The sequence below is a fragment of the Lissotriton helveticus genome, chromosome 4_1, assembly GCF_964261635.1.
Source record: "Lissotriton helveticus chromosome 4_1, aLisHel1.1, whole genome shotgun sequence".
Lineage (NCBI taxonomy): Eukaryota > Metazoa > Chordata > Amphibia > Caudata > Salamandridae > Lissotriton > Lissotriton helveticus.
Window position 1 is genome coordinate 566,368,757 of NC_136063.1, and position 22,291 is coordinate 566,391,047.

Consider the following 22,291-nt stretch of genomic DNA (forward strand, 5'->3'; position numbering starts at 1 on the left):
ATCGCGAAGCGAAGGATGACGTTTTTCAGCCATGTGGCTAGGAACACGCTGGGTCCCTCTACCCCCTCTGGAAACCCATAAAATGTACGTTATTAGTGCACGGCCTGTTTTTTGTGTCATCAATACGCAATTGCAGTTCACTCTTGAAACTGCGGAGCTCCATTTTGAAGGTCCTTGACTACATCTTCGACTTCCGAGACTCTATTCTCTGTCTCAGTTACTCGCTCGGAAACGCCGCGGAGGTCCTGTCTAAGTAGTGTGACCTCAGAGCGTAGATCTGCAGTCCTATTTTCCTGGGCTTCTCTGGAAGACTGTATAGCTTGCAGCTACTGCTCCAATCCCGCTTGGCGAATATATATAACGGACCTGACAGCGGCGCATACAAAGTTCTACAACACAGTTCTTCTTGGCAGGGGGAACCACCCCCAGCAGGCACACCCCAAAGGCAGGGGGGGAGGGGCGGCAGTCTGAGCACCGCCCTCCTAGTTAGGGCTGAGGGAGCTGCCACCTGCCCCAGCACTGACAGCAGCAAATTGATTGCCCCAGCTCCTGGGCCCCTCTCTCCTTCGCAGCCCCTCAAAGCTCGGCCCATGCCGTGCAGCAACACAGCAGTGAGGGGAGTCCAAGAGGCAGGATCTTTGGCACCAGCCCCTGCCACAGTTACTCTCACCTCAACACCACCTGGGTCGGCCGCAAGTCCAGGCAGCCTAAGGGGGTCGGCTCCTGGGGTCCAGATGCACGGCTCAGGCCCCCTCTCCTTTCTCTACTTGCTCCGCTCACCAGGAGAGCTCTCCCCGCTCCACTCCAGCCTCCGCCATGTGATCCCTCTCACTCGCGTGGCAGTTAGAGGCTGGCAGCGCACTCGCCACAGGGACTGTGGCGAGATCCCCGGGGCTTTATCTTTCGGGGCTGCGCTCCCAGCCATACATCGATTTGGCGCCCTTGGTCTCTGGATACAGGTGCACGAACAGGCCAGCGCAACTCATCCGTTGTGGCCCCGCCTCACAGCGTTGTCTGCGGCTCCTTGCATACTCAGCAGCAGTCGGCCCAGGGCTCCAACACAAAACATGCTCCACTTCTCTTGGCAACACCACACAGAATCTACCCAGGTGGGTCCTCGTCTGGAGATCCAATCCCCCGTATTAATGTCTTCCGTCCACCGAATTGGGTCGTGGCCACGCAGACCCTCTCGCCTGCGTGGTGCAGGAATGGGTGTGGGGGGGAGGGGAGAGGAAGGCAACCAGAACCACCACCAGCCTCCACAGGGTCTGCTAGCCATTAATGGGGGGGGGGGATTTGTCTTTCCCTTTTTTCCAAGGGGCTATGCACATAAATCTAGATACCCCTGTGTATCTTAATAAGATTCTATGTCTGTATACTTCGAGATAGATGTATATTTTACAGAATTGTTAATTCTATTTATGGCCGCTTCTTGCGGTAAGTTATTGCGATTGTTTCTACTTCGCTAACATGATTACTCTTCGATATTAAGAAATTGCTCAGTGGCTTTTCAGAGGTTCTGTGCTCCACATGGCCTGTTCAGTGTCCCAGATTCGCTCTATGATTGCTTTGTCCTTATTAGGTCAATTACTGGCCTTTCTGCTTACCATGGATAATATATCACTGTGGGTGGTATCTTATCTACCCTGTGGTTGTTTCAGTTGTATGTCACCTTATATACCTGGGTTAGATGCTGTTGAGGACGAAACTTCTTGTTTCCCCTGTTGTGCTTCTGTTGGCTTGCTGTGGCAGGTCGCCAGCATTCTGCCCTAATATTTTTCGGAGTACAATTCTTTGATGCCTGGAGGCCCATAGGAATGAATGTCAATTACCGAATCAGTAAATACCGATTCGGTAATTGGGGCAAACATTGAAGGGTGGCAGGGTGTCACTTTGACACCCTGTTGCACCCCTCAATTGTGCATGGGTGCACATGTTGCAGACATACATGCCCTTAGGGCATGTATGTCTGCAACATGGCACTGTTTAAAAAGCAAAATAAATGCTTTTTAAAGGGTTTTCATTATTTACCACCAACTTCTAGTTGGTGATGAATTAAGAATTCTTAAACCCCTGTAGCACTGATTACAGTGCTACCTCCATGTCAAAATATAGATTCGGTATTTATACCGATTCGGTATTTTACAGATTCGGTAAAATTACCGAATCTGTATTTTAACATGCCCCTACATCCCAAACTCCAAATACAGGTCGGTAACGGCCGAAATCGACCGGTATTTGCCTTCCTACATCTGGCCCTATGTGTTGAACGTATATGACTAAGTGTGATGTTCTCCTCAGATGTCCTTTTCCCCCGATCTTTTATTTTCTGACCGTTGTCATATTACTTGTGCATTCTTTGTAGACCCAGCTTGCAGACCCTCCTCCGGAGATGGTATGCCTTGAGTATCTGATTCTGAAGTAAGGAATCTGCAGCAAGATGTCTCTATCAGATGAACAAGTTACTTACCTTCGGTAATGATGTATCTGGTAGAGACAGGATCTAGCCGCAGATTTCATATGCCCCAACCATCCTCCCTGCACTGCTAACTATTTTCTTTCTTCTTCCTTCGTATTGAGCATGTGTTTGGGATGTCCTACTTGTAGACATTCTTGTTGTATTTTAGGCTCTTAGGATATCCTTCCTGGGATATTCTGGTTGTGTTCCATGTTCGTTCCTGCTTCATTTCTGCATACTCATCCGGTGCAGTTAGGTGGTATCTCACTGGTTATGTCTGTCTCTTGGAGGGTCAGAAGGACATTGCTGTTCCTATTTTCTGTCCTGAGTCTACTTTGACCTATTTATCCTTGACTGTTACCTTTCTTTTGCATTCAACAGATACCTGAAGCATAGTGTATATTGTCTTGGCACACTGTTCCAATAGGCAGTTTCAGTGTGCGGCTCCACATTTTGAGCACAGACTATAGTCACAAACAAACTGCTGTCAGCGGGTCGGAGGAGGGGTTTTATGAACTTCGCTGATGTCACATCTGGGGACGACTTTGCTGCGGAGTCGCTCAACGCCCTCTGCTGGCGCGTGGACTTACTATGGGAAAAAAGTTTCTGGATCCTGTCTGGTGCCTGGGGAGGATTCTAAAGTAAGGAATCTGCTGCTAGATCCTCTCTCCACCAGATACATTGTTACCGAAGGTAAGTAACTTGTTCTTTACAGCTTTTCCCCTCTAGCACGCTCTCCAATACTCCTTGCCTGGCAAAGTAAAAAAAAAAAAATCTGAAATGACACTCTAACTTACATCCTCTATCTATCGCCCCTGAAAAATATTAACCCACTGCCCTCTATTTCATCAACCCCCTTACACAATGGAGTATCTATCCCACCCTCACCTTCTCATAACTGCTGTTTCCCATTCGCTTTCTTACTTCCTCAAGATCTGTAAAGGCACTCCTCAACTTCATGTGAAGATGAATATCACACTAATAGAACCACCTCCACCCCTCTCCCAGAGACCCCACAAACTCCACCTTTCCTCCATAACTAACAAAACCCCAACTGGACTACCTTCTCATCAGCGTATGGCCCAAGAACTACCTGAAAGAAAAGCTTTGACTTAATCTAACACGCACACTAGTCCTCATGCTCATAATAAAAATGTGGCTTTGGGATAACATGGCTGATCTGCCATAATAACATTTTATAAGGATAAAGAATGGTATTTTAAAAACATTCCAAGAAGACAGGTGGTGAGTTGGAAGTGATCATCAAAAATATATTAAAACAGCGAACAAGTCTTTGCCGTGACTAGTTGTGAATCTATTTTGATAGGATGCTCCTTGTCACCTATATTCTACCTGCTCATTCATACTGGTATGAAGGCCACTGCTAACAATTAAGCTTTCATACATAACTTAATTGATGCGGTCTCAAATATCACGCTAAATCACTAATCTATGTGTTCTACATGACAGTAGCTTATGGGTTGGCAGACCTGAACTAGGACACACAATATCTGTCACTGCAGATTTAGATACTCTCAATTTCTCCCATCTTCTGTCAGTCTCCGTATCCTTAACAGCCCACCCCCCCAACTTACTTCTCCCAAGACAGCTGCTGTCACGCACTAACCCTGCCTGTGGTGAGTGATCATTACCCCTGTTCACAAAGTGCTGTTGGTCCTGAAAGACAGACCGGTGGTTTCAAACCACTAGTCTGCCTTTGACTGTGGCACTCTCCACTATGCCATGCAAATTTACGCCTGCACTAGGGCAGCTTATTGTTTAATGCAATATGGTGCACTGTGCATGTCTGCGTTGGGCACTTTCAATTAAGGTTTCACTCTGCACAGATGGGGGTAATGCACCATTTTACATAATTAGGACTATGGTTCCTAATCACTGACATGGCACCTAGATACGGTTAATTATGGGTTACACATCGTACACATAAAATAAGGACAATACAACAGTATGAACAGAGGCAGCCAAACGCAGACATTTGTTAACCTCTTGCATGCTCATGAGTCACAGTGGGCGTGTGCTTACGACGGCTGGGTGCCGTCCGAATCCCACCCACTAATTAGAATGCCCACACAGCGCGAAAATTCCCAATGCATGCATGGGGTTTATGGAGTGTGGAATAAACTTCAAAGTGACCAATCAAAACCTTTTTTAATGCATGTAGCAAGGGTGACATGAAATTAATAAATATTTCCTCTATTGCTAACCTTCTGTCAACACCTGTCTTATACCCTATATTATTTTTGGGGATTTAGTTGAAAGATTATTAAAAAAAAGATTCAGTTGACTGTATAGGTGAAGGTTAAGTTTGATGTGATCACCTTTCATGTTTTATTATGTTACATCCCAGACTGTTACTGGTGTCTGGATTTCTTGTTTAATAATTTTCTTTTTGTATAAATTTGAGCTAAACTTTGACAAAATATGGTATTTCAGCAAAGATGATGGCAACTGGAGAAAAAAGCTGATGTGTTTATTCTGGTTGTTCATCACAATCAGACTTTTCAGTTTCTGCGTGGTCTTTCTCTAAAAATAATTAGGATTTGCTTTCCATGTATTTTGCAGAAAATATCATCATCAGACTTTATTCGGTCATTACGACCATCAAAGTGCATAGGCGTGCAGTACAATAGAGTCAAAAGTACAAAACATTGATATGTTGCGTTTAAAGCCTACGTTGATGACAGTAAAAAATAACAGTTCACTTACTAAAATCCGGTTATCAACAGGAAATGTGCTAATAAAAAGGATTCTCACAAGATCAGTCCAAATAATACATGCAAACGCCCTTGCCTGTAAATTAAAAAAACACGAAATACATATAAAATTGTTGTAAAATTTACAAAGATATTGAGCTCCTTTATCTTTAGAATGAGTCCTTCAGTTACTCTCTCAATCTAAAACAGCAAATCTTATTAAGTAGAACTTATAACAGAGACATGTGACCTACACTTGAAAACCTCAAAGGGGGGGAAGAATCCTTAGGAAGTTTATAAAGTGCTAGTGCTTAGTGTGCAAAGATGCAATAGAGCGTACATATTTAAGTACACAATATAGTCACTAAGTTAAATTATTTGATTTGTATACTCTATTATGGCACTGCAAACCTTCAAATTTAATCAGCACTTAAAACAGTATATTATTTGACAACATATTGCGTTTAGTCAAAATTCACCTAGGGCAAAACCTATAGGAATGCAATACATGTTTGCCAAAGGCAAGATCACAATAATTTAAACCTTGATCCTGTGTTTATTTTATATTTAGAATGTCAAACTGAACTATTGGCTATTGGGGCTAAGTTTGGAACATGATCTGAGGGTCTACTTAAATAATTTTTAAATACCGGCCTCCTAATGAACCCGAAAATGTAGCCACTGCGCATAATACTAATGACCATATACCTGTTTGAAGGAAGCGCTATGCTTCTTAATGACATCGGGTTCCCAAGAATCTACAGGCAGGGGCTAGCCATTTAAGTCTTGCACTTTTGTGTAGTAAACATACAAAGAGGATGTGTTTTGTCGTCTCTGTGGTCACAGAGCAACATGGACAGTGGCATGATGTGGCCAAAGAGCCCCTGTTCCATGACGCTGTGAACGCTTTCAAGGGGAGACAGTCAAACTTAAATTGGATGTATAACGTTCTCTCTTGTGGGATAGTAATAAACTCTGTGTAACACTCGTACACCCCAAGCAGCGTAAACTCCAGGAATGCTAACGTAAGGCGGCCTCCTTGCTAATGTGTAATGACTCTCTCTGCCACCCAGTTCCAATAGTAAGACTAAAATAACTCTCTGGTAGGAAGAGAGCTGGTGGGTGTCACTTCCCATAGGTTCCTCAAGCCTATTATGGAGAGAGAATTCTTGATGTTGTTAAATCAGCCTACTTTTTTTAAACGATCCAGCTTAAGGACATCGTCAAGGGCAGCTGCATAGTGGATAAGCTTGGTTGTTTGTTTTAGGTGGAGCCAAAAAAGAAGTGGACAAAGCCTCGCCTTATCCACTATTTTAAAAACACAGCGATGCCCCTGCACTATACAAGTGGGTATATGAAATATACGGTTGTTAGTATTGTCAATCAAACGAACATATAGAGCACCACTAAGAACAGTAAATATTGTCCGTAAGCCATGAACAAGTTGACAAAAATAAGGTGGCAATGCGTTCTGTAGTTGGTGTGATGATTCGATTTATTGTTCCTACATATGGGCCAACACGTGTTTCATCGCAGGGAAACAGTCTGCGAATCTTCAGGGCTGGATAGAAACATAAGGATTACATTTGTGATCTTGTTTGTGTCGCAGTTATATCTAAAGGTGACTTTGAAGTGTCACCCGTTGTGTGAAAAGCATGCCATTATGTGCCTATGTGGTATGGTGCATCGAGAACATTGTTTTGGTGACATTTGTGCGCTGAAGTTTCATCTAACTGTTTAGGTTCAATACGTAGACAAACGGACGTAAGATGTAAAACTAGTGACGTGTAAAGAAAGTGAAGTGTGTAGAAAGAAATCGAAATCCCAAGTGACTGATACAGTGTGTACTACGTCTCTGATAGTATTACAACATCATTATTCTGCAAGATATCAAGATGGTCTACATCTATCAGACAGCGCTGTTGTACATTTATAGGTCCATAGAACCAATTTAAAATTTGTCTACATTGAAGAGTAGCAGTGAATTAAAGAAATAAAAAAATATTTTTAAAAATATAAACATAAACATTCTTTTTCTGAGTACAGAAACTCTGTCAAAAATTAGTGCTAATAAACGCAAGAGAGGTCATTAGGAATGAGAGATGTACTACATGAGGCAGCATCAGTGAAATGAATGAAAGGTTAAAAGAATTGATTTTAAAACCGTAAATTAACAAACGAAAACGAAAAGACGAAAAGGTCAGTGGACTCACCCTCAAGGGTGAGGGGCTTAAACTCATTCGTTTAGCCGTCATACGCGGTCATATTTCCTGAGTTTTACCGCAGTAAGTCATCTAAGAGGAGACTTCGTAGACTTGATGAGTCTACAGGAAAATACAATTAAATTCATTTTAAAGTAACCTAAGCTCATTGGATAAGTTGCTCATTGTTATAGGAACCATAACGACTATAAGGGAAAGACATACCTCTTAATCACTTTAAGGTAGTTTCTACCGGGAGGAGAGAAAACAGGTCGCACAGTAGTCACGACACTGTCTAATAGGAGGCGGGTGTACCTATGTAAATAAAAATAAGGGAGGAAACAGAGATAAATTCCGAGGACCTGTTGGGCAGAGTAATAAGTCTCTGAAATAAATGGCTAAAGCTAACACGGAGCGCCGAACACGCTTACCTTCTCTATGTTGAACTCCCTCTTGAGTTTCCCGGCGCCGTTTTCCATGGACGGTCACATGACCGGAAACTCGGCCGGAATATATACCGGTGAGCTATTCCCTCTCTTGAAAACGACTAGAGCGTCAACAGACTAGGAAGTATGTTGAGTCTTCGGCCAGATCTAGAAGACATATTATGTACTGACGAGTAGTGTCAAGTATTTGGGCAAAAATCTCAGATTTCCTGTGAAATGATAATTTATCCTTGTTATTGTCTATGTCTTCGCGTTTTGGAACTTAGTGATCTCAAGTGATTTCAAGTTCCACAAATAGTCGATTTTTGGTTACTAATGAAAAAATTGCGAATTTCTTTATTTAGCAAGGTCGATGGATGACAAAAATTTCTGCTCTCTGAGCCGATTTTGGGGCAAAATGTTTGCAAAAATGGTTTATGTAAAATGCTTTTCGATTTCAAAAACCCATTAAAGGAGCAGTTATTAGTAGTGTATGAGATGGTATTATTCTGAAATCCTCTCATATAAGACACGTATGTCAGATATAAAGCATATTTCACTCTCATTATCAGGTTGAAACCTGATGGTAGGAACCCAGTAAATAATCTGAGAACAGGGGTCCTACATAGTTTAGTCTATTTTTCTGGTTTTGTTTGTGGGGATTACTACCTCATATTAGTCTAGACTATAGGTTCTGGGAGTTTTACTGAGTGCTAGTATTATTGACCATAGAACACAGATGATTGTATATTTACCTATATAAACAATTTGAGATATGGCTAGAGAGGAAAAGTCATTTGTTATTTGTTATGGTAAATTCCACTCTACACATAATTTATCATTCGTAATCTATACTTGATCTGTCCTTGATAACTGTCATACATAGATCAAAGAAATACATAAGAAGAAAAACAATACCACGCAGTGAGAATACACCTAGTAGTTAGTTTCCTAGAAAGAATTGCATCTCAGGATCATAATTCAAACCATGCTCAATACTTTGAAGACGCATAATCCAAGTCGCTTCTTTGCGTCTAAGTGTCAGTTCTCTATTACCACCTCTAACATGCATAGGTACAGTCTCAATTCCGAAGAACGAAACTGAGAAGTCCTCTTGGTCAGTTTGGCAAGCGGCCACATGTAAGGCCACTGGGTATTTTGGATCTTGCTTTTGTATAGCTCTCATGTGTTCGGACATTCTTTCTTTCAGTGCTCTGATTGTGCTTCCGATGTATTGTTTGCCACAACGGCATTCTATTATGTATATCACATATTTCGTGACACAGTTAATGTTCACTCGTATGTCATATGTCTCTTGGTTTGGTCCATTGAAGTGTTTTGTTTTGTGCTTTGCCCATTTGCACATGGTGCAAAAGCCACATTTGAAAAAACCATTACTGCGTTGTGTTAGCCAGTTGGAGGTCATATCGCTGCGTGGAACTGTCGGACTGAGTCTATTTCTCAAGGTCCTCCCTTTGCGGAAGGTGATTTGTGGATTTACAGATATTATCTCTTTTAGTGTTGAATTGTCTCCTAGCACACCCCAGTGTTTGGTCATACTGTGTCTGAGTGAACGATGAAGTGCATTGTATTCAGTGATCATTCTCACTGTAGAGTCTTTCGCCAGAGGTGAGTCTTTGGGTTTCAGCGTGTCACTTCTCTTTATTTTGGTGATTTTCTTTTTAGCTTTCGAAAGGATGACTTTAGGATACCCACGTTTCTCAAATCTTGTTTCCATGTCTTGTATAGTTGCTTCAAGGCTTTTGTCATCACTACAGTTACGCCTGGCTCGGAGGAATTCACCAAAGGGTATTGACCTGATTTGGTGGAAAGGATGGAAACTATCTGCTCTCAAGATTGCGTTGCAAGATGTTGGCTTCCTGTACAAAACACTTTGTATTGTGTTATCCTTCACATAGAATTCGAGGTCTAAGAATTCTATGCGTGTCTTACTAGATTTCATGGTGAAATTTAGTTCCCAATCGTTATGGTTGAGATGTTCAAAAAAGTCTTGTAGTAGTTCCTCTGTGCCAGTCCAAAGTAGAATGCAGTCATCTATATAGCGACCCCAGAATAAAATGGAGTCAGTGTATCGACTGCCTTTACTACCCCAGATGTGGTCATCCTCAAAAGCACCCATGAAAAGATTGGCGAAAGATGGTGAAAATTTTGAGCCCATGGCTACGCCACGTTTCTGTCGGTACCATTGTTTGTGGAAGATGAAAAAATTGTTGGATAGGATTAGATTCATCATTGCAATTAGCATTTGTGTATGTGCCCAAAGAGAAGCTGGTCGATTAGAGAGAATGCGAGTTAATGCCTTCATACCTAGAGCAGGATTAATGCTGGTATAGAGTGCGACCACATCCATTGTGACCATGGTAGTGTTAGATTGCCATTCTAAGTCGCTTAATATGCTAAGTATATGCTTTGAATCTTGTATGTAAGAAGGCAGATTTTTTACAAGTGGGTTAAGAAACATATCCACGTATTCTGCCAGTCTCTCGGTGGGACCACCAATTCCAGAAACAATAGGTCTGCCTGGAGGAAAGGGGAGATCTTTGTGAATCTTTGGGAGGGTGTAAAGCCATGGGTATGTTGGTTTTAGTACTTTAAGATACAGAAATTCATCGTCATTTAGAAGACCATCTTCTTTCCATTTGCGTAGATGGTCATTAATGGTTATTGTCAAAGCACCCATAGGGTTGTTTGTGACTTGTTCATAGCAAGAATTGTCTGCTAATTGATTCAATATTTCTCTGTTATAATCTTCTGTGTTCATAACCACAATATTTCCTCCCTTGTCCGCTTCGCGAATGATGATGGAGGGAGTTAGCGTGAGTATGCTGAGGGCCTGACGCTCTCCTTTAGTCAAGTTGTCTTTATATATGAAAACGTCATTGTGTTTTTTTGTGTTGATTTTGTTCAGGTCTTCTAGAACTTGTCTATAAAATGTGTCTATACTATTCCCACCTGGTAATGTCGGTGTCCATGTAGACTTACTTTTGAGACCACTTACAACATCTAAGTCTGTGTCTATATTCATTTCTTCTAGAAGTTGCCCCATTTCCAGAAGACCTGAACAAAATCAACACAAAAAAACACAATGACGTTTTCATATATAAAGACAACTTGACTAAAGGAGAGCGTCAGGCCCTCAGCATACTCACGCTAACTCCCTCCATCATCATTCGCGAAGCGGACAAGGGAGGAAATATTGTGGTTATGAACACAGAAGATTATAACAGAGAAATATTGAATCAATTAGCAGACAATTCTTGCTATGAACAAGTCACAAACAACCCTATGGGTGCTTTGACAATAACCATTAATGACCATCTACGCAAATGGAAAGAAGATGGTCTTCTAAATGACGATGAATTTCTGTATCTTAAAGTACTAAAACCAACATACCCATGGCTTTACACCCTCCCAAAGATTCACAAAGATCTCCCCTTTCCTCCAGGCAGACTATTGTTTCTGGAATTGGTGGTCCCACCGAGAGACTGGCAGAATACGTGGATATGTTTCTTAACCCACTTGTAAAAAATCTGCCTTCTTACATACAAGATTCAAAGCATATACTTAGCATATTAAGCGACTTAGAATGGCAATCTAACACTACCATGGTCACAATGGATGTGGTCGCACTCTATACCAGCATTACTCCTGCTCTAGGTATGAAGGCATTAACTCGCATTCTCTCTAATCGACCAGCTTCTCTTTGGGCACATACACAAATGCTAATTGCAATGATGAATCTAATCCTATCCAACAATTTTTTCATCTTCCACAAACAATGGTACCGACAGAAACGTGGCGTAGCCATGGGCTCAAAATTTTCACCATCTTTCGCCAATCTTTTCATGGGTGCTTTTGAGGATGACCACATCTGGGGTAGTAAAGGCAGTCGATACACTGACTCCATTTTATTCTGGGGTCGCTATATAGATGACTGCATTCTACTTTGGACTGGCACAGAGGAACTACTACAAGACTTTTTTGAACATCTCAACCATAACGATTGGGAACTAAATTTCACCATGAAATCTAGTAAGACACGCATAGAATTCTTAGACCTCGAATTCTATGTGAAGGATAACACAATACAAAGTGTTTTGTACAGGAAGCCAACATCTTGCAACGCAATCTTGAGAGCAGATAGTTTCCATCCTTTCCACCAAATCAGGTCAATACCCTTTGGTGAATTCCTCCGAGCCAGGCGTAACTGTAGTGATGACAAAAGCCTTGAAGCAACTATACAAGACATGGAAACAAGATTTGAGAAACGTGGGTATCCTAAAGTCATCCTTTCGAAAGCTAAAAAGAAAATCACCAAAATAAAGAGAAGTGACACGCTGAAACCCAAAGACTCACCTCTGGCGAAAGACTCTACAGTGAGAATGATCACTGAATACAATGCACTTCATCGTTCACTCAGACACAGTATGACCAAACACTGGGGTCTGCTAACAGACGATTCAACACTAAAAGAGATAATATCTGTAAATCCACAAATCACCTTCCGCAAAGGGAGGACCTTGAGAAATAGACTCAGTCCGACAGTTCCACGCAGCGATATGACCTCCAACTGGCTAACACAACGCAGTAATGGTTTTTTCAAATGTGGCTTTTGCACCATGTGCAAATGGGCAAAGCACAAAACAAAACACTTCAATGGACCAAACAAAGAGACATATGACATACGAGTGAACATTAACTGTGTCACGAAATATGTGATATACATAATAGAATGCCGTTGTGGCAAACAATACATCGGAAGCACAATCAGAGCACTGAAAGAAAGAATGTCCGAACACATGAGAGCTATACAAAAGCAAGATCCAAAATACCCAGTGGCCTTACATGTGGCCGCTTGCCAAACTGACCAAGAGGACTTCTCAGTTTCGTTCTTCGGAATTGAGACTGTACCTATGCATGTTAGAGGTGGTAATAGAGAACTGACACTTAGACGCAAAGAAGCGACTTGGATTATGCGTCTTCAAAGTATTGAGCATGGTTTGAATTATGATCCTGAGATGCAATTCTTTCTAGGAAACTAACTACTAGGTGTATTCTCACTGCGTGGTATTGTTTTTCTTCTTATGTATTTCTTTGATCTATGTATGACAGTTATCAAGGACAGATCAAGTATAGATTACGAATGATAAATTATGTGTAGAGTGGAATTTACCATAACAAATAACAAATGACTTTTCCTCTCTAGCCATATCTCGAATTGTTTATATAGGTAAATATACAATCATCTGTGTTCTATGGTCAATAATACTAGCACTCAGTAAAACTCCCAGAACCTATAGTCTAGACTAATATGAGGTAGTAATCCCCACAAACAAAACCAGAAAAATAGACTAAACTATGTAGGACCCCTGTTCTCAGATTATTTACTGGGTTCCTACCATCAGGTTTCAACCTGATAATGAGAGTGAAATATGCTTTATATCTGACATACGTGTCTTATATGAGAGGATTTCAGAATAATACCATCTCATACACTACTAATAACTGCTCCTTTAATGGGTTTTTGAAATCGAAAAGAATTTTACATAAACCATTTTTGCAAACATTTTGCCCCAAAATCGGCTCAGAGAGCAGAAATTTTTGTCATCCATCGACCTTGCTAAATAAAGAAATTCGCAATTTTTTCATTAGTAACCAAAAATCGACTATTTGTGGAACTTGAAATCACTTGAGATCACTAAGTTCCAAAACGCGAAGACATAGACAATAACAAGGATAAATTATCATTTCACAGGAAATCTGAGATTTTTGCCCAAATACTTGACACTACTCGTCAGTACATAATATGTCTTCTAGATCTGGCCGAAGACTCAACATACTTCCTAGTCTGTTGACGCTCTAGTCGTTTTCAAGAGAGGGAATAGCTCACCGGTATATATTCCGGCCGAGTTTCCGGTCATGTGACCGTCCATGGAAAACGGCGCCGGGAAACTCAAGAGGGAGTTCAACATAGAGAAGGTAAGCGTGTTCGGCGCTCCGTGTTAGCTTTAGCCATTTATTTCAGAGACTTATTACTCTGCCCAACAGGTCCTCGGAATTTATCTCTGTTTCCTCCCTTAATTTTATTTACATAGGTACACCCGCCTCCTATTAGACAGTGTCGTGACTACTGTGCGACCTGTTTTCTCTCCTCCCGGTAGAAACTACCTTAAAGTGATTAAGAGGTATGTCTTTCCCTTATAGTCGTTATGGTTCCTATAACAATGAGCAACTTATCCAATGAGCTTAGGTTACTTTAAAATGAATTTAATTGTATTTTCCTGTAGACTCATCAAGTCTACGAAGTCTCCTCTTAGATGACTTACTGCGGTAAAACTCAGGAAATATGACCGCGTATGACGGCTAAACGAATGAGTTTAAGCCCCTCACCCTTGAGGGTGAGTCCACTGACCTTTTCGTCTTTTCGTTTTCGTTTGTTAATTTACGGTTTTAAAATCAATTCTTTTAACCTTTCATTCATTTCACTGATGCTGCCTCATGTAGTACATCTCTCATTCCTAATGACCTCTCTTGCGTTTATTAGCACTAATTTTTGACAGAGTTTCTGTACTCAGAAAAAGAATGTTTATGTTTATATTTTTAAAAATATTTTTTTATTTCTTTAATTCACTGCTACTCTTCAATGTAGACAAATTTTAAATTGGTTCTATGGACCTATAAATGTACAACAGCGCTGTCTGATAGATGTAGACCATCTTGATATCTTGCAGAATAATGATGTTGTAATACTATCAGAGACGTAGTACACACTGTATCAGTCACTTGGGATTTCGATTTCTTTCTACACACTTCACTTTCTTTACACGTCACTAGTTTTACATCTTACGTCCGTTTGTCTACGTATTGAACCTAAACAGTTAGATGAAACTTCAGCGCACAAATGTCACCAAAACAATGTTCTCGATGCACCATACCACATAGGCACATAATGGCATGCTTTTCACACAACGGGTGACACTTCAAAGTCACCTTTAGATATAACTGCGACACAAACAAGATCACAAATGTAATCCTTATGTTTCTATCCAGCCCTGAAGATTCGCAGACTGTTTCCCTGCGATGAAACACGTGTTGGCCCATATGTAGGAACAATAAATCGAATCATCACACCAACTACAGAACGCATTGCCACCTTATTTTTGTCAACTTGTTCATGGCTTACGGACAATATTTACTGTTCTTAGTGGTGCTCTATATGTTCGTTTGATTGACAATACTAACAACCGTATATTTCATATACCCACTTGTATAGTGCAGGGGCATCGCTGTGTTTTCATGCTATATATGGGTCAGTATTGGTCCATCCCCGAACGGTTGTGAGGATTTACCGTTCGCCTCATTGCCTATACCCACTACTTATAACTGTCCATACTTACTCAACGGATACTCTGGTTGTGCGCCTGGTAATTCTGGATATATCTAAATAACCTCATAGCTGTTTATCCACTATTTTAGTTCTGCCCATGTCTATCCTGCATGGGGTAAGCGGAGTACTCTGGGAAAGGGAGCAAAGCGATCTTAAAATTGTTTTCACCACGAAATAAGCCCTCCAGGTTGTCAAACCCCCAGTATATCTGGAGCAGGGTTGCAATGAGTCTAGTTTGCGACGCCCTATGTTCTAAAAGTAGAGCCCCAGTTGTTTTCCTCTGCTGGAGGATACGCTTGGAGATATGCTGTTTCTATGTTAGTTTCTCTGTAACAGTTACACCAAGGTAATCAAAAGAATCCACCCTTTCCAGTGGGATCCCACCCAGTAGCAGTTTCCCTCTATATGGTTTGTGGGGATTCATTAACAAGAGTTTTGTCTTCGAGATGTTGACTGCCAAACCTCTCATTCCACAGAAGGATATAAAATGATCAAGTAGCAGAAATATGTATTAAAGTTTTTTGTTAGTCTGGTGGGTGCAATTGTGCTATTTCTTGGTCTGTAGACTGATGTAAATCACATTGACACATCCAATAGCTTTAGCTTTGTAGGCTGGACATGGTATGCCCAGATGCGCAAACCCGTCTGCGACCATGATGAATGGTACTTTCATTAAGTACTACTCCATGTTACATTCCATGGCTATTCACAAAGGGCCAGTCGAAAACATAAACACAGTCCTCAACTATATTTGTTATGCAAATATTTGTTAAGCAGATAAATCTGCACATGAAAACTTACTACTGAGGGATAAATATGATAGTGGCTTGGGGAATGACACTTTATTGTACATAGCTCCTCCAAAATGGGAGGAGCAAAGGGAAAATCAAAAAGATACAGGGACAGCCATGCAAACCCAACAATATGCCAACAAATGTTCAAGGCCTGTCGAATACTCAAAGGTTACCACACTTTTATTCATGTTTTACTACACGTAAAATTTATTTTAAGCCAGTGCTGAAGTAAGGAAATCCCAAAAGAAATTGGAAACTCACAAACCTTCAGTTGCCTCAGAACCGTTGATCAGTGGATGACATGGAGCTATCTCAAATTAAATGCTTCGAAAACTTAAATACTCGCACATGGCGATAGGAATAATGATGATCCACTCTGCGCCTGGCCTGACTATCTGGGACCACCTCATAAAGTGTCTCAGGAACTAAGAAACCTTGGAATTACCATGGACTCCAGGTTATCAATGAATGACCTAATTGAGAAATTGAAGATCAAGCTTCATTACTGTGAAAACTTCGGAACCTCTGCTCGAGATTGGCACCTCGCCTCATAAACCCCGCCATACAAGAAAAAACCATAGGTGGTACATTTTTCTCTGTTCATGTACCCAAACTATGGATGTCATTTCTCCCAAACAGAAGATCCTCATATAACTATCTTACCTTCAGAAGACTACTCGAGTTAGCTCTTTCCTACATAACCACCATACTCCAACTTAATGTACAGCATCCCTGTGTTTTTAAACATTTATTGTGTGTATCTCGATATATGTATTTCTATTGGACAAAAATGTATAACTACATTTTTAACATATATAGATGTTCTTTAGGTCTGCTTAAGAAATGTATATATTACTTATAGTTAAATATCTATTGTTTTATGCCTAACCTGATTATAAGTCACAGCATAGTTTTCATATAAGTTATTTGATTAGATGCTTATGAATCCCTGTTTCATTATTCTATCACAATATGTAAATATCATAACTATTTATCTACAGGTGCTTCACTATTGAAATATTGAGGAAAAGATCAAATTTAAAAAGAAAATTTACTTCAATTACAGCAATACCTGAAGGTCTGATTTTGTACAATACAACTTAAAATCTTGCTATATATTCTTTCTTATACATGTATCCCTTTTCTATGTTATGTATCTATAGTTGTATTATGTTACTCCTACTGTAGAAATAAAAAAATATATATCTACATGTGTACCTTTTCTAAGCAGTTCTGTATCTATATATTTATTACTTTACTCCTACTGTGGAAGTAGAAAAAAATAACAAAACATCTTTGACTCTCTACAATGCACTACCTTGTCTCACCCTATACTTCTCCCAATATATCCTCTACCTCCACTCTGACTCAACCCAAATTTCATTCTACTACTATGATCTCCAAAATAAACCTTTTTAGACTCTTCCCCCCTCTATTCCTCTTTGGCTCACCCAAAACTTAAGTTTACTACTATGATCTCCCATGCATCCCTTTCTCAGTTCAACCCTCATGATTCATCCCTACTCATTTTAATGCTATGATTTCCCGAATTCCTTTCTACAGACTCTTCCCTCCTCCATCTCTCCTTTTACTCTTCCTAAGCGTCAAGTTGCTACTATGATCTCCTTAATATCACTTTCAAGACTCTTTCCTCTTTTATCCCTCCATTATCCTATTCAATGCAACTAACAAACTCGCATGTCCACAGCTCAAATTAACCCCCATTTCCCTAAACTATTTCACCACTAATCCTTTTTTGGTTCCGTAGTAGCGTGCTACTATGCGAAATGTGCTTTAGTGCCTCGTCAGGGATAGGAAGTGCCATATAAATAAATACAATTACATAATGTTGCTTGAACGAAGAGTGGTGGTACAACACATAAATAATAGAGGTGTTAAAGAACTCCACCAGGGAAATGGGGGGAAAAACTGCTTAAATGTGCCCTAACAGTCCAGAACACTCACACACATTCTCTCTCTCAAATAAACACACCAAGCATTGTATGGGAAATGCACGTAACATAGAAAAGCAAAAACCAAATGTCAGAACACTTTTTATACAAGGGTTAATAACAATGACAACAACCTGAGCCTACTCCTCCCCAGCTACAAGGTCTCACATTGCCAATCAGTCTGACACACAGGATGTCCTTGATGGTCCTCATCATGGACATCACAGGTATAGACCTACCATTATACCCTTTTGTGATACTGTTGGTTCACCCCGTTGAGGATAGATCATACCCTTTGTATTCTCACATTGGAAAACTGATCACATGCTTCTTATTGGCGGGCATGCTAAATCTTGCTCAATGTTGGAAGTAAAGCACCCCACCACCAATTGGCACATGGTGGACTGAAATCTGTAAAAATTGGCTGCAATCATAAGGGCTAAGATAAACCATTTCCAAACTACATGGAAACCTTTCAGAATATACCTTAAACATCAGAATGGGGTTGGCGAATGACGCAATACAGCCCTGACCTGGTGAGGAAGGGATGATTACCTAGATGTGAAACTCATTGATGATGCTGAGAACTGTGGCTCTCTTCTGCCAAAAAGCCGGGATATTCATGTTTCCACCTTTCCCCATGCCTCTTCCGACTGCTCCCTGAACTGGAATGCCCTGTGGGTCACTTTAATAGGCTAAAAATAAGGAAACTTCTGTTCGAGGCATATGGGCTGCAGATGGTACATTTATGAATAGATCGCCATCTGGTGTTGGGCTCGGATGATTGCACTTGTTTTTCTTCTGGAGAAGTCTTTGTCGTCATCGATGACTCCTCCTCTAGGTGTGAATGCGCATGGGCATCGGCTCCATCCTTAGATTGTTTTTTTCCGCCATCGGGTTCGGATGAGGATCGAAGCGCTCCGGATCGACTTTGATAAAGAAAGTTATATTCGGCGCGTAACCCTTTCCAATTCGACGGTATTGTTATCGAACGCGACTACACTTCCATCTCGACGCGTTTCGAAGAACGACGACTACGAGAAGACCAGCTCGACGTAGTCCAGCCCGGAGTCCATGGAAAGGACTCCATTAAAAAAATGTCCAACGTGTGGTGCTAAGTTCCCACACAAGGACCTACACGAGCTGTGCAACCTCTGCTTGTCCCCTGAACACGAATCCAGGGACTGTGAGGCCTGTGCAGCATTTTCCTCAAAATCGACGATTAGAAACCGTCGAGCCCGAAGACACGAGGTATCGAGAATGCAGTCACAAGCAATCCCGGAGCTGTTCGAGGACCAGCACCCAGAAGAGGAAGAAGAAGAGGGCGACGAGGCGGGGTCAGAAGCGGATGAGTCCGACGTCGAGGAAATCGACGTCCAACAAACCGTGAGTGACGACGTCCCTTTACCAAAGAACACCCCGCACGGTGTCGACCCCGCCCTCGAGCCCGGTCAGACAACCGAAAAAAGTTTCCGACGCCCCGCCTTTGGGCCCGGCAACGAAACCGAAACCGAAACACTTGGTCTCCCATCATGGTGGTTCAGATAAACGACCCACCCCGACATCGACACCGAAGCTCCATATCAAGGAAAGCTCGAAGTCGAAACAGTCCATGTCGACACCGAAACACGCATCGACGTCGAAAACAACCTCGACACCCTCGACACCGAAGACATCGGATCCGAATAAAATCTCGGTGCCGAAAATACAAATGGACAGTCAAAAGAAAAAACACCTTTCGGACGACAAAACTCCTCCGAAGAAGAGAACAATGGGGACAAATACAACTCCTCCCCCTTCTCCACATCCTAGAGACACACCCTCTTCTCCTATTCCTCACAATAGGCCAACTATCCCTACCACACGACCATCTACACCTACAACAGATGTAGAAAGTGACACAGGGGAGGGAGAACATCCTGGGGATGATGAAGACACAATCCCAGAGGAGGCAGACCCATGGGAACAGTACAATGTAGGGTCAGATAACGATAACGACCCTGAATTGTATCCGTCAAAACCTTCACCTCCTGATGATAATACTGGTTTTGCGCAACTCATTAAAAGAGCAGCAAAATACCACAAGGTAGAACTACATGCAGAACCTCAAATAGAGGATTTCCTATTAGAAACACTACCTGCTGCACAAAGAACATCAGGAACACTACCAATGCTTAAGGGCCTTCTCAATCACACATCAGAGATATTCAAAGACCCGGTGAGGGCTAGGGTATTGAACCCAAGAATTGATAAGAAATATAGGGCAGCTCCAAAAGACCCAATATTCATCAAGGGACAAATTCCTCTAGACTCACTAGTGGTCACAAAAGCTCGTAAGAGAGCAAACTCTTTATCTACTGGAGAAGCTCCACCTCCTGACAAAGAGTCTAAGTTAATAGATGCCTCTGGCAAGAGAGTAGCATCTCAAGCTGCAAACAGCTGGCGCATAGCTAATACACAGGCACTACTTGCAAGGTATGACAGAGCGCATTATGACGAGTTAGAAAAACTCATCACACATCTCCCTAAAGAACATCAAAAGAGGGCAGATCAACTCATACAGGAAGGGAAGTTAATTACTAACACTTCAATCAAGTGCGCCCTAGACGCGGCAGACACTGCAGCAAGATCCATAAACACAAGCATCATGCTAAGGAGACATGCATGGCTCAGGGTTTCAGGGTTCAAACAAGAGGTGCAAACTTCATTACTGAACCAACCTTTTGATGAGAAAACACTTTTCGGCACAGGGACAGATGAGGCCTTAGAAAAGATGAAAAAGGATACGGAAACGGCTAAATCAATGGGAGCATTGCAACAGCCGACCCAAAGAGGTTCCTTTCGTATGTCCACCTATAGAGGAGGATCCAAAAATACAGGTACAAGCCAGCAACAAACCTCTTTTACACCGACATCACCCAGAGGTAATTCTAGAGGTAGTTACAGAGGTAACAACAGCAAGGGTAGAGGTCGCGGAAACAACAACAACCGCAATTCTCCAACCCCAAAGCAGTGACTTCATACAGCTCCCCCAGACCATATAACACCGGTCGGGGGACGCCTATCACAGTTCCTACCTGTCTGGGAAAACATCACATCAGACAGGTGGGTGAGACAAATTATCCAACATGGTTATTGCCTGGAACTCACATCTACCCCACCAAACATCCCCCCCAAACAGCGTCCAATGAAACAAGATCACTTAACACTGTTAAAACAAGAAGTACTATCTCTGCTACAAAAGCATGCCATAGAGAAGGTTCCAAAGCAACAGCAAGGAACAGGAGTATACTCCCTATACTTCCTAATTCCCAAAAAGGATGGGTCTCTAAGGCCAATACTAGACCTAAGACCTCTCAACGCATACATAAATTCGGAACATTTCCACATGGTCACGCTCCAACAAGTACTTCCTTTACTGAAGAAAGGGGACTTTCTTTCTACACTGGATCTAAAAGACGCTTACTTTCATATCCCGATTCACAAAGCCCACAGGAAATATCTAAGGTTTGTGGTAGAAGGACAACATTATCAGTTCAAAGTCCTTCCGTTTGGTGTCACGACGGCACCAAGGGTGTTCACAAAATGCCTAGCAGTGGTTGCAGCCACCTAAGAAGACAACAAATACATGTCTTCCCATACTTGGACGACTGGCTAATAAAGGCCAAGTCACAAGAAGAATGTCTTCAGAACACACAGAAGACAATTCACATGCTGCACCAACTAGGATTCACTGTGAACTACACAAAGTCACACCTGCAACCAAGCAAAGTTCAACAATATTTAGGGGCTACTATAGGCACAGAAAAAGCCAAAGTATACCCCAATGCAGTCAGGATCCAGACAATGCTTACAATCATTCAAAAATTTCAGCCACAACACTCACTAACAGCAAAAGTGTTCATGCAGTTATTAGGGATGATGTCATCCTGCATACTGCTAATACCATATGCCAAACTACAAATGCATCCGCTACAAGAATGTTTAGCGACACAGTGGAATCAGGCTCAAGGACAGATTACAGATCTGGTGTTGGTAGACGACCGCACACACCGCTCTCTGAAGTGGTGGAACACAACAAACATTGCCAAGGGGCGGTCGTTCCTAGAACCAATTCCACAGGTGACAATAACAGCGGACGCTTCGCTAACAGGATGGGGAGCGCATATGGAAAAATATACAGTACAAGGAAGATGGAGTGTGCAGGAAAGAAGGCTGCACATCAATCATCTAGAACTACTAGCTGTGTTTCTAGCATTGAAAGCCTTTCAAATGCATGTTACCAACAAAGCAGTCCTGATCAGAACAGACAACATGACAGCAATGTATTATATTCAAA

The 22,291-nt window shown here is 41.7% G+C and overlaps 1 protein-coding gene across 11 annotated transcripts in view; it reads left to right on the forward strand.

Moving 5' to 3' along the window:
* Window positions 1–22,291, forward strand: part of NCOA2 (nuclear receptor coactivator 2) — a 1,089,938-nt gene that overhangs the window by 366,251 nt on the left and 701,396 nt on the right. For 5 of the 11 annotated variants that reach the window (XM_078687166.1, XM_078687171.1, XM_078687167.1 and 2 more), the window contains one exon: window positions 17,002–17,078. The exons of the other annotated variants lie outside the window; for them this stretch is intronic. The gene's annotated coding sequence lies outside the window, so the exon portion shown is untranslated. The remainder of the gene's footprint in view (window positions 1–17,001; window positions 17,079–22,291) is intronic. 11 annotated transcript variants of the gene reach the window in all.